Source organism: Schistocerca cancellata, chromosome 3 (genome assembly GCF_023864275.1).
Source record: "Schistocerca cancellata isolate TAMUIC-IGC-003103 chromosome 3, iqSchCanc2.1, whole genome shotgun sequence".
Taxonomy (NCBI): domain Eukaryota; kingdom Metazoa; phylum Arthropoda; class Insecta; order Orthoptera; family Acrididae; genus Schistocerca; species Schistocerca cancellata.
The window spans coordinates 211,221,851-211,235,652 of NC_064628.1; the positions used below are offsets into that span (position 1 = coordinate 211,221,851).

The 13,802-nt window shown below is 40.5% G+C and overlaps 1 protein-coding gene across 1 annotated transcript in view; it reads left to right on the plus strand.

Moving 5' to 3' along the window:
• LOC126174834 (E3 ubiquitin-protein ligase TRAIP) overlaps positions 1–13,802 on the plus strand; it is a 224,806-nt gene that overhangs the window by 109,294 nt on the left and 101,710 nt on the right. The gene's annotated exons all lie outside the window — the stretch shown is intronic.

Below are 13,802 nucleotides of genomic sequence, written 5' to 3' on the forward strand. Positions count from 1 at the left end.
TCTTTTTTAAAGAGCACAAAATTCTCTACAAATTTGATTCTTATTTTTTTCTACTCCCAGTATCTAAGGCGCTACTGTGCGTCAAAAATACCAATTTTTCAAATTTCGAGCAAAGTGGCATATTACCTAATTTTTGAACACTGTTATTTCAGTTTCTATTTGTGTAGTATAAACATATTATTCATCATTTTATTCATTGGAATTTACCATCTCACTCTGCTGCAGGGCCAGGACAAACAGCATCATATTCAGTAACTACGAACACATTCACGTCGGATTGCGTGAAGTTTATTTGTGTTACAATATGTAACACGATTGCATGCAGGTGCCATACATTTTCTACAGTTGATTGACATTAATGATCAGTTATAAGAAAAAGTATGTAGGAATTGTTCTTTAGCGGACAAAAGCGTATTTATTCTTTGGTGGGTGGAAGGCGATTATCTCTGGTGATTGTTCACAGCGTGCTGACAGCTATTAGCACACAGCAATAAGGGTCCTACAGCTTGGAGTATCTTCCATTCAGTATATGTTGTGGTGCTGAAAATGAGTATGTCTCATGAATTTGTGTTTCATTTGCGAAAAAACTGTGGTGTGTGTTGGACGCAATGTGAAAAAGAAAGGACTGAGCACACTTATCGATTGTAGTGCTAAACGCAGGGAGTCGGCTCACACCTGTTTTCTGAAAATGCTCAGTGAAGTGATGGTGCATGGAGCATGCTACAAGAAGTACACTAATGAGAGAATGATAGCAGCTAGCCTTAGACATCGTCAGAAACCAACAGGCATGCTACATCGGTCGCAGGAAAAAGGTCAGTTCAGTTTCAAAGAGAAATGCTTCTTATGTGCAAAAGGGAATTCTGATGACTTTTTAACCAAGCAGTTAAGATTGCCATATGCCAAACGAAATTTTGTTTACAAAGTAATGAAATTGGAAGTGCAATCGACAGTATTAGAACAGGCTAAACATCATGGTGATGAATTTGGTCAACAAGTGATAGAGCGGATTCAAAATGTAAATGATTTGGTTGTTGCAGATCGGTGGTACCACAAATTTTGCTACAGAAAATTCTTTCACCGTGTTTCAGCTACTGGACAGAAACGAGCTTACTGACCTGCAACACAAGTAGATGAAGGCATGGAGGCTATATTTGCCTACCTGGAAACCAATACGGAAGAATGTCAGTTTTCTATGGACGATCTGTTAGAGCAAATACCCACATCACCTTGTCCTGATATTCGAACTGTCAAGGCTCGCCTTTTCCAGAAATATGGTGATGATGTGGTGATAGCTGAAACAGCTTCAAAGCCAGCAGTCATATGTTTCAAGAATGTTGGGCACCAACTACTCAGTGAAAATTGGTACACCAAAAGAAATTCAGATCCTCAGCAAGAAAGACTACGAATCGTCAAAGCAGCTGCAAATATCATATTAGACGATATAAGATCAGTAGTTACGATGTAAAACAGTACCCTCCCTCTGATAATTTTTTATGTGATGTAGAGTCTTTCATACCAGAATCTGTAAGATTGCTCTTTGAAACTATAATTTTGAAGCACAAGCGGTCTCCCAGAAAATGGGGGAAAATATGTGTTTCTCTTGCTCATGCACTCATAAGTGCTGCGAGGCTACGTTCATTTATTTCATCACTTTTGACTGCTATTAGTGCATACTTTTACCGGAAGTTTGGCTCAAAACATATCATCCAGGTTTTGTCTTCCCTTGGCTTTGCAGCATCTTATACGGAAGCTGCCCTATTGGAAGTGTCTTCAATCCTTCAGCTTGACAACGAAAGACAACGAAGTGACGCATTTTGCCAATTTGTGTTTGATAATGCAGATTTCAATGTAAACACCCTAGATGGAACTGGTACTTTTCATGCAATTGGAGGTATAATGTGTGTTAATCCTCATGATGCATTGCTTCCTCAGAAAAATATTAAAAAGTTGAATCATCGTCCCTCAGCTCAACTTGTTAGTGAAGCCGGAAAAAATGACATACAGACATTCCACAGAACACAAGTTGGAGCGCTGAAGGCTATAAAAATGGAAGATTTGGACATAATTGCTCCTGCAAAAGGTGAGATCATCATGTCAACAGCGGAAATTACGTGGTTATATTGTAAATGGTCTCAGAACGCAGTTGTTTCAGGATGGAATGGTTACATGAAATGCTTGACGGTAGGCAAAGAATATGAACGTTCTAAAATAAAGTGTCTTCCATTTCTTAATTCATCACCAACCCATTATGACACCATATATACTGCTCTGATGATAGCTAGAGATGCATGTAAAAGACATAATCAGACTACATGCTTTGTCACATTTGATCAGCCTCTGTATTGAAAGGCAAGGGATATTGTGGAGATTGACCTTCCTGAATTTCATAATGTGGAGGTCCGACTAGGAGGTTTCCATTTCCTTATGTCATTCATGGGATGTATCGGTATGATCATGGGTGGAAGTGGATTAAAGGACTTATTTGGTGTAATATTCGCTGAAAACAGCGTTGAAAAGATTTTGTTAGGACATGCATATTCCAGGGCTGTGAGAGCGCATTTATTGTGTCACCTTGTTTTGGCTTGTCAAGTGTGGGATCAAATTGAGCTAACAGAAGATGAATATGGGACATTGAATGACTTGTCTTCTCCTTGTGGTGAGTCAGAACTGTCAGTTGGCCAGGATACCAGTGTTCTCAGGGAACAAGTCAAAAAAAATTTGTAACTGCCCTGAAAACGATTGAAAGTAAGGGACCCACAGCAAAATTATGGGTTCAGTACTAAAAGATGGTCATTCTCATGAAACAATTTATTGAAGTAGATCGATCAGGCAATTGGAAACTTCATCTTGAAAGCGTGCGAAAAATGCTTCCCTACTTCCATTCAGCTGGACGTTTTATGTACGCTGAAAGTGGCCACCTCTGCTTACAGGATATGTTGAGACTCGAGGAAAAACGGATTTATCAGAATATGAGAAGTTCATAATGAAAGGACATTTTACAATCCGGCGATCAGAAAAAGTATTGGTCAGGGGTTCCTTCTGACATGACTATAGAACAAACTGATGAGAACCATGAAGAGTTCTGGAGGACTTACATCTGGCTGAGGAATTACGGATAGTGTATTAACCAGATGGACATTGGGTATGATTCACATGCAGAACAGTTGTGAAGAAATTGAGTCGTATTGCAAAGTGAGCGCAGTAACATCAGAACAGCATGTAGATGCAAGAAGTTGTCGTATCGAACGAGATGGCATAGACTTGCATAAGCTGCGTGATTGGTTTTCAGTGCACCCTCCCTTCCCTGAAAGTGATTTTATAATGTCTATCAGCAGTGGTGTTGTCGGAACGGAGGATGTTAATTGTCATATGTGTCAAGAAGAGGGGAAAAAGGCGTGAAAAGAATAGTTGGTGACAATTTCCACGATGTAAAGTTCCATAGAAAAGATAAAGTTGTGACTTTCCTTTCTGCGTTCAATTCTGTAAAAGCTGGGAACACTAAAATTACTCCTGTTGATCCTTTTCCAAAGGATTTGTTTAATGAAACAAAGTGAAGAAGAGTTAAAAGCCTTTCTGAAATATGAACTTGCTCCGTACCCAACGTCCCTATACTCAGAAAAAGGCATGCAAAAAGGAACAAAATCTTCATTTTACAATGCCTTCATTTCAGTGCAAGATGTGAAGTCAGGTGGACCGTGTAAACTTTTTGTCATTGATGGAGGGTACCTTATCCACAAAGTGTATTGGGCTTAAAATGTTTGCTTCGAGTCAATAGCCCAAAGCTATGTTTCTTACCTGCAACGTCATTTTGGATCTCAATTTGCTATTGTATTTGATGGTTACCATGTGAGGGAGACAAATGTAGCACAAAGAGTGCTGAGAGGATTTGTGGGTCCAAAAAACATTTTTCGGTTGACATTGTGTTTGAATCAGAGATGGTGAACCAAGTCTCTCAGGACAAGTTCTTGTACAATGAACGAAACAAGATGCGTTTGATCACACTTCTTAAAAATGAATTTCTGGAGTGTAGCATTGAAGTGCACCAGGTACAAGAAGATGCTGACGTTATGATTATAACATCTGCCATTTCAAGAACCAAAGATTTTTGAAGTGTTGTCATTGCAGGAGAAGATGTTGACCTGCTTGTGGTCAGGACCGGTTTGGGGCAAGGCATTGAAAATGTATTTTTCTTAAAGCCAGGAAGAGGAAATGTAGAAGACAAGTTGTTTTCCACTGCATCTTACAAGTTTGACAGTGAATATATTCTGTTCACTCATGCCTTTAGCAGATGTGATACAACATCCACTTTTTTTGGTCAAGGAAAAATTAAGTGCTGCAATATTGTTGCGGAAAATGAACACCTAATCTCAGCGCTTTGCACATTCAATAAACCACTTGCTACCTGTGAAGAAATAATAACAGCAGGAGAACAGGTTACTATCGCAGTGTATAGTGGAGGTGTCAGCAGTTCCCGAACACTAGACCATTTGTGGTACCAGCTATTCTCCAAGTCTGCCACAAAAAGCAAACTGAATCTTGCACGGTTGCCACCTACACAAGATGCTGCACAACATCATTCGTTGCGGACTTACCAACAAGTCCAAAGTTGGATGGGAAACTGGGAACCTCCTGAGAAATGGAGCTGGAATCACAGTGACCACGGTCCAATGAGCCAAGATCCAGCACCTGAAGCACTTCTTCACATTGTTTCATGCTCATGCAAGCTGAACTGTGGTGGAGCGTGCTCCTGCAGAAAAGTGGGTTTGAAATGTTCTTCAATTTGCAAGAAATGTATTGGGGTCAAGTGTGAAAATGTGCCAAAATTTTTATATGAAGACAGTGAAGATGATGATATGGAGGCTGTTGAGGAAACCGCTGACGAAACCAACGAACTTGCTGAGGCTGACTCACTGTTTAAAGAAGAGGTCAATCTGGGATCAACTCTATGTACAGACCCTGAATCCATAACTCAAGGAATTTCTGGTGACTCTGAGGAACCTGTCCCATCAAAACGTTGGAAGTGATGCTCATATCTGTCTCAAGGGCGCTAAAGTGCGATATTACAAGTATTACACACCCAGAACTGTCAACATTTTTTAGTAACTGATAATGCATTTTAATTGTAATAAATCTAATTATTTTTAATGTCAACTGTGTGGCTTTTATACACAAGAATAATTACCTACCTAATTAAGTTGCCTATTGCAGCTAATAATAGTTCAGTTTCCAGAGATGTCTATGTCTCTAATGATGTATTATTATATTTATAGTTTTACAAATACCAGGTGCTGAGGTGGCCCATAGTGAACTTCAGGTAGTGATGTAAGAATCACAATAGTTGGTTGCCCAGTAATCCTCATGTTGCATGCAGAGAAATTGAATACCTGAAAGTGAGGTGGTAAATTCCAACATATAACATGATGTATAATGTATTTATACTACACAAACAGAAACTGAAAAAATAGTGTTCAAAAATAAGGTATCTTGCCACTATGCTCAAAATTTGAAAAATTGCTATTTTTGAGGAGCTGTAGCGCCTTGGGAGTAGAAAAAAATGGCAAGAATCAAATTTGTAGAGAATTTTGTGCTCTTTAAAAAAGAAAATAGACGTTAAAGTGATAGGAGCAAAAAAACTGAGATATTTTGAAAAACCTGAAAAAGGCCGAAATTTTCCAAGTTTTTTGACCGCAGAAAGTTTTCCCAAGCGAAATTTTGTTGGCAAAACTCTGTTTTCTAATCTTTCCAACCATATGAACGAGTTGAAAAAATAAACTCTTCTACCCCACCCCACCTTTTGCAAGATATATCTGCTATTTGACTGGACTAAAGAGGAAGCTGCTTGGTGGAATTTCGCACAGAGCTTAACTTAATCATAGCTAACACTTGATTTAAGGATCATGATAGAAGATTATATACATGGAAGAGGCCTGGAAACACTGTAAGATTTCAGATAGATTATGTAATGGTAAGATAGAGATTTAGGAACCAGGTTTTAAACTGTAAGACATTTCCAGGGTCAGATGTGGACAATTTGTTGGTTATGAACTGTAGATTAAAACTGAAGAAACTGCAAAAAGGTGGGAATTCAAGGAGATGGGACCTGGATAAACTGACAGAACCAGAGGTTGTAGAGTGTTTCAGAGAGAGCCTTTGGGAACGATTGACAAGAATGGGGAAAGAAATACAGTAGAAGAAGAATGGGTAGCTTTGTGAGATGAAATAGTGAAGGCAGCAGAGGATCAAGTAGGTAAAAATATGAGGGCTAGTAGAAATCATTGGGTAACAGAAGAGGTATTGAATTTAATTGATAAAAGGAGAAAAAATAAAAGTGCAGTAAATGAAAAGGAATACAATCGTCTCAAAAATGAGATCGACAGGGAGTGCAAAATGTCTAAGGAAGGAAGACTAGAGGATGTAGAGGCATATATCACTAGGGGTAAGATAGATACTGCCCACAGGAAAATTAAGCAGACCTTTAGAAAAAAGGGAATCCCCTGTATGAATATCAAAAGCTCAGATGGAAAACCATTCCTAAGCAAAGATGGGAAAGCAAAAAGATGGGAGGATTTTATGGAGGGTCTATACAAGGGTGATGTAGTTGAGGGCAACATTATATAAATGGAAGAGGACATAGATGAAGATGAGATGGGAGAGATGATACTGTGTGAAGATCTTGACAGACCACTGAAAGACCAAAGTAAAAAAAAGGCCCCAGGAATAGACAACATTCCCTTAGAGCTAGTGATAGCCTTGGGAAAGTCAGCCATGACAAAACTCTACCATCTGGTGAGCAAGATGTATGAGACAGGTGAAATACCCTCGGACTTCAAGAAGAACATAATAATTCCAATCCCAAAGAAATCAGGTGTTGATAGATGTGAAAATTGCTGAACTATTAGTTTAATAAGTCATGGCTGCAAAATACGAACATGAATTCTTTAGAGACGAATGGAAAAACTGGTAGAAGCCAAACTTGGGGAAGATCAGTTTGGATTCCTTAGAAATGTTGGCACATGCAAGGCAATACTGACCCTGCGACTTATCTTAGAAGATAGGTTAAGGAAAGGCAAACCTATGTTTCTAGCATTTGTAGACTTGGAGAAAGCTTTTGACAGTGTTGACTGGAAGAATCTTTTAAAAATGCTGCAGGTGGCAGAGGAAAATACAGGGAGGGAAAGGCTATTTACAGTTTTTACAGAAACCAGATGGCAGTTACAAGAGTTGAGGGGCATGAAAGGGAAGCAGTGGTTGGGGCGGGCGTGAGACAGGGTTGTAGCCTGTCCCCGATGTTATTCAATCTGTATATTGAGCAAGCAGTAAAGAAAACAAAAGGAAAATTTTATGTAGGAATTAAAATTCCTGGAGAAGAAGTAAAAATGTTGAGGTTTGCGGGTGACATCTTAATTCTGTCCAAAACAGCAAAGGACCTGGAAGAGCAGTTGAACAGAATGGAGAGTGTCTTGAAAGGAGGATATAAGATTAACATTAATAAAAGCAAAACGAGGATAATGGAATGTAGTCAAATTAAATCAGGTGATGCTGAGGGAATTATATTAGGAAATGGGACACCTAAAGTAGTAAAGGAGTTTTGCTATTTGGGGAGCAAAATAACTGATGGTGGTTGATGTAGAGAGGATATAAAATGTAGACTGGCAATGGCAAGGAAAGTGTTTCTGAAGAAGAGAAATTTGTTAACATGGAGTATAGATTTACTTGTCTGGAAGTCATTTCTGAAAGTATTTGTATGTGTAGCCATGTATGGAAGCGAAACATGGACAATAAACAGTGTAGAAAAGAAGAGAATAGAAGCTTTCAAAATGTTGTGCTACAATAGAATGCCGAAGATTAGATGGGTAGATCACGTAACTAATGAGGAGGTACTGAACTGAATTAGGGAGAAGAGGAAGTTGTGGCATCATCTGAGTAAAAGAAGGGAGCAGTTAGTAGGACACATTTTGAGGCAGCAAGGGATCACCATTTTAGTATCGGAGAGAATCATGGAGGGTAAAAATCATAGAGGTAGACCAAGAGATTAATACACCAAGCAGATTCAGAAGAATGTAGGTTGCAGTAGTTACTGGGGGATGAAGCAGCTTTTCATGCTACTCTATCCTGTGCAAGCTTCATTAAACCAGTCTATGGACTGAAGACAACAACAACAACAACAGAGAGAGTGGGGGGGGGGGGGGGGACCTTTGAGAGGATCTCTCCTTTTTATATTCACAAGGCATTGGGGGTATTGCTGGGTCCTTGAAAAGTGTTAAATGACTTCCCGCATACAACCACATACCTAAGCATTGGAATGCATGGCCTCATGTGACTACCATATGGTGGCTGAGTTACATAACACCCATAAGTTCTGTAATGGTATGGTCACCTGCTCCTGTATAATGAGGGTGGACACTGGAGAGTTGCGTGAAGAATGGAAAAGTATGGATGTCATAGAGGTACAAAGCTATATGAGGAGAATCAATGGCACAGTGGAAAACTCTGCAACGTTTAATTTTATGTTTAGCACTTTGCAATTACCTGAACATATTCTTGTTGGTTATGTTTGTCTTAAGGTTCAACCATTTGTTTTCAATCTAATGTGATTCTTCAAATGTCAAAGATTTAATCATACCACTATATCATGTAACGGTTGGGCTACGTGTGGCAATTGTGAAGGCTCACTCACAAATCGGGCAATTCTTGTACACTTCCTTCAAAATGTATGAACTGTGTTGGGGATCACTCAGTATGGATCAGAAAGTGCAGGATCTACAATGAGGAAAAGAAAATCCATGAGGTGAAAGCTACAAGACACATACCCTATTGTGAAGCTAAAAAAAGCTTTTAAAGCTGTGCAACCTCTAATGTTTGCTGCTGCTTTTGCTTCAGCCCTTGAGAAGTCAGCCACAGAGTGAACTGTTGCCACACAAACCCAGACCACAGATTCAAGGAAAAGTACATGCACTTTTCATTGTACCTTTTTTTTTTGGGGGGGGGGGGGGGGAGTTACCCTTGAAATCTCTCAGAAGCCATTGACAGTAGACTTGGAACCTCAGCCACACACCACTGCACACCATCAGAAGCCGACTAAGCTGTCCTCTCTATCCATGCGAGCAAAAAAGTCATTCCAAATTGAAGAAAGTGACAGTTAAACATTTTGATCAGTGAGCCCCGACCTTTACAATCATGATTTTACTGTGAAGGATATTGATATATACTCATGGATGAACCGGAAAGCCGAGTGCCATCTAACGTTCCTCACATCTCTTGGGTAAATCACCTCCACCGAGGAAAGAGGACAAGGACAACCATTGCTAATCAAAGGCTCCTACAGGGACATATCTGTTTGCAGTGGAACTTACGACACCAATCACATCTGTAAGAATTAAAGCTCCTGACTCCTGAGATACTGTTTTGTATTTACTTAGAAGAAACTTTTTTAAAAGTAACTGATACACTTTTATCAAGAGCATACCACTCATACAGGAAGGACTATGTTATTGGAGCCAGGGCGAATGGTAGTGTGGCTGTTTTCATCCATGTCAGATGCCTCTTCTCTCCTCTTTTCTTATCACAGCCTTTTGAGCAGTTGCCGTGGAAGTTTTCACAGACTGCCCCTTGCTGCAGGGGTTGAATTATCAAGTGTCTCGCCCCGTTCAGAGAATGACTGCCTTTTGATCTCTGCACAGATGACACACTTTTCCACAGCCATTGACCTTTGGTTTTGCTCTCCAACTATTGCAACTTATTCCATTAATCAGATCTGCTAGAGCACAAATGAGGCGAGTGATAAAAGATCAAAAGAGGATCTCCTGGAAGGAATCGTAACTTCCATTAATCCATCCCCTTCCATTGTGCATGTTTGGGATTCAGTAAGGCAGATATCAAGCAAGGACAGTACACTTTCTCTTATGGCCTTCTTGAGAAATGGGATCATGCCGGATGCACCAAAAGAAATGGTTCAGGTTTTCATTGAACATTTCTTTACCATCACTGCATTATCAAGACAAACTTCTTAATTCCAGTTATTCTGTAAGACTGTGGTGGTGAGGAGACTTACTGCTTCTCCTCATCTAACGAAGAAGTTTGCAACCTTCCATTCTCCATGTGGGAACTGGTATCAGCTCTGTCAGTGGCCCGAGATGCTGCTCCAGGACCTGATGAGATTCATTATACCATGCGCCATCATCTGTGCCCTGAAGCCAGTGACAAGCTCCTATCTTGTTTCAACCAGATCTTGTTTCAACCAGATCTTGTTTCAACCAGATCCTGTTTCAACCAGATCTTGTTTCAACCAGATCTTGTTTCAACCAGATCTTGTTTCAACCAGATCTTGTTTCAACCAGATCTGGTTTGATGGACAGAACCCCATGACTTGGAAGGAAGTGATATTACTACTATTGTGGTAACCAGACAAGGGTCATACTAACACTAGCAGTTATCGAACTGTAGCTCTTACCAGCTGCAAGGGTAAAACTCTTGAACGCTCCTCGAATCCAGAGGTCATCTGTGCTGGTCCTAGTGCGGTTTCAGGCACTACCATTCTGGCCTTGTCAACTTAATTCTACTGGGGATGGCAGTATAGGATTCCTTCTTAAGGTGTAACCACTTGGTTGGAATCTTTTTTTTTTTTTTTTTTTTTTTCCTACCTCAAAAAAAGCATACGAGACCACTTGTGGGGACAACATCCTTTGCCAACTTCATAAATGGGGGTACATGGGCATCTGCCACTTCTTACTGAATCCTTTATCAGGGACGGCTACTTCGATATTGCATTGGTGATGCCGTGTCTGATTGCTATATTTGAGAGAATGGGGTTCTCCAAGGCCCTGTACTTAGTGTCACATTGCCTGCAATCGCTATCAGTGGTATCTCCTCCACTGTCAGGAGCCCTGTTAAATGCTCTTTGTTTGTGGATGACTTTGCAGTCTCCTACTGTTCCTTTAGTCGTACAATGACAATGAGGCAACTACAGCTGACCATCCAGAGGCTGGAAGCTTGGGCCAATAAAATTTGTTTTAGGTTATTGCCGCAGAAGACTACATATGCCAATTTTAGCCATGCTCTTCGAAGTTTTAGCCAACCAGAGCTCACAGTGGGGGACATTTTACATTTTAAGAGCACTGTGCACTTTTTAGGCCAACTATTTGACTCTGAATTAACCTGGCTACTGCACCTGAAAGACCAGCAAACAAAGGACTACAAATCATTGAATATTTGAAAATGCCTCAGCAGAAAGACACAGGGAGCTGACAGGTCCCATTTCTTGCAGTTTTACAGGGCATTTGTTAGATTACAGTTGAATTACGGCAGCATGGTTTATGGAATGGCCCTTATTTCATGCTTCAAGATGTTAAACATTTGATTTGGATATCAGCTGATGCCTTTCGGACCAGCCCAATTCGGAGTCTGTGTACAGAGGCTGGTGAACTGCCGCTCTGGATTTAGTGGAATTTCCTGCTGGCTCACCAGGTCCTGAAAATCTCAGCCTTGCCTCAGTCATCGACATTTAGTGCAGCAGTCCACCTCAGCTTCGAATGGTTGTTCAGGAATTGGCCCCATGTGACCAAGCCACTGGGGAAACATGCTACTGACTGTCTGAAGGATCTGAATATGTCAGACCTCAGAATACACAGCCAGGGGTGGAACTAACTGTTACCTTCACATCTTCAGAACCCTAAAGTGATTTTAAGCCTCCTGCAGTACAAGACAACTTGTGCTCCAGATTGTTTTTACAACTCTGTTTTCTTCAATTTTAAGTATTTATTATTGTTTTATTGTTGTTTATACAGATGGATACCAGCAAGAGAATGTCCTCAGTTGTTCCCCTATGTTTTCTGAAAGGATTTCCAAAGTGTGCCTTCTGCAAAAATTAACAAATCATGGAGTGGTGTTGCATTATGATGACACTGGAGTGGATTAACGAGCATCACAATACTAGGTTTCTCATATATTCTAAACTCGCTCAGTGTGATGTAAGCAGTCCACCATATGTATTCGCTCATCCATGACTCCTTACAGTGGCTCCAACACTGTAGCAAGCATGTGTTCTTTTGCTAAGTACCTGGACATATCAGGATACAGGGAAATGACAAAGGAGTCAAAGAAGCATGTCGGGACGCTGGTGTATGTTGATGTGGCATCTGCTTGTATGCCATTATCTAACAGACAAATCATGTTAACGGAAAATTGAATGATTGGAGGTGGTGGGAAACTATGGCCACTCAAATTGACCAAACAGGCATGGCAGATTTCATATCACTTGCACTGATGGAAAGATGGAAATTGAATGATTGGAGGTGGCAGGAAACAAACTATGATCACTCAGATTGACCACACAGGCATGGTAGACTTCATGCCAACTGCACTGATGGAAGGAAGTGCTGCTCACCAGATTGTGCACAGGACATTGCCCTTTAACGCGTGGTTTCCTCCTCTGGCAGGAGGATCCACCCCTCTATGAAGTTTGTGGTGTGGCACTTTCGGTTCAGCATCTTTTTGCTGTGTCTGTCTCATGTACTGACATTAGGACTGCCCTTGGTTTGGCTGGAGATCTGCACACCATCCTTGTCAATATTGACACCAGTGTTACATTGATTCTGAAATTTTGTGAACTGTTGGCCCTCATCCCTAAAGTTCCGGGGAGAGCAGGCAGTCTTTAATCTGTTACAAAAACTACTCTGGATGTGAGGACAGTCTTTGTCAGACCCCCCCCCCCCCCCACACACACACACACAAGAATGACATGCTAACTTCTTGTCAGGGTGTTGCTGAGTGCCCAGAATCTGAAAATCATCATCTTCGAACCATACACACACCTGCTTTCCTGCCAGCACACCTGCATAGTCATTTCCCTTCTCTACTGCTCTCCTCTCTCATATGCCTCTGTGCTCTTTCTGCACCTAACAAGCCGCTATTTCTGTCCCCACCATGTCCCTGCACACTCCCACAGGCAGCACTAGCATCTTCCCCTATCTGTACCTAGCTACCCTGCTATCCCGCCCCCACTCTCATCTCTTCTGTTCCCACATAAAGTGGTTAGCTCATTAGACTCAAATTTGGTTGGGGGGGAGGGAGTGTTCTAATCTCTGTCCGGCCATCCAGATTTATGTTTTCAACCATTTCTCTAAATCACTCCAGGCAAGTGCTGGGACGGTTCCTTTGAAAAGAGCATATCTTATTGCCTTCTCCATCCTTCCATAATTTGCATTTGTGATGCGTCTCGAATACCATGCTGTCGTGTGTGTGTGTGTGTGTGTGTGTGTGTGTGTGTGTGTGTGTGTGTAGTAATATCTCGCAGTCTGTTTTCATTGTACCATATTACCTTTGTATTATGTGCCACTTCCATATATTCTCAAGTCTTTGAAACATAATTATGCATTAATGGAACATGTGTAGCATTAAATACTAGATACACTTTTCCCATGCTGCCTAACCTATTCCTGGACTAGTTATTTTCCAAATTCTTTCAGGATTATTTTCCTAATGTTTAAAAGGTACTGTAGCCAGTGTTTCCATTTTCACCAATTGTTTACCAGTCTGTAAAGGGGAGTTTGTTCGTTTGTGTCATTCAACTGAAGAAAAAAAAATTGCTGATGTCTGTGACTTTTCAGATTTTACAATGAATATTATAAAATACACTCAACAACACATTCGGCAGTTCTCTCAAAGGCATAAAAAATTTTTCTCATTGTTAATGATGATGTCAATTATTTATTGCTATTTAAACACAAGGACTTCAATTATACATTCAAGACTTTGTACCGTAACCATTTTCTAACCACTTTTTGTTAAAACAGTGATAAATCTGT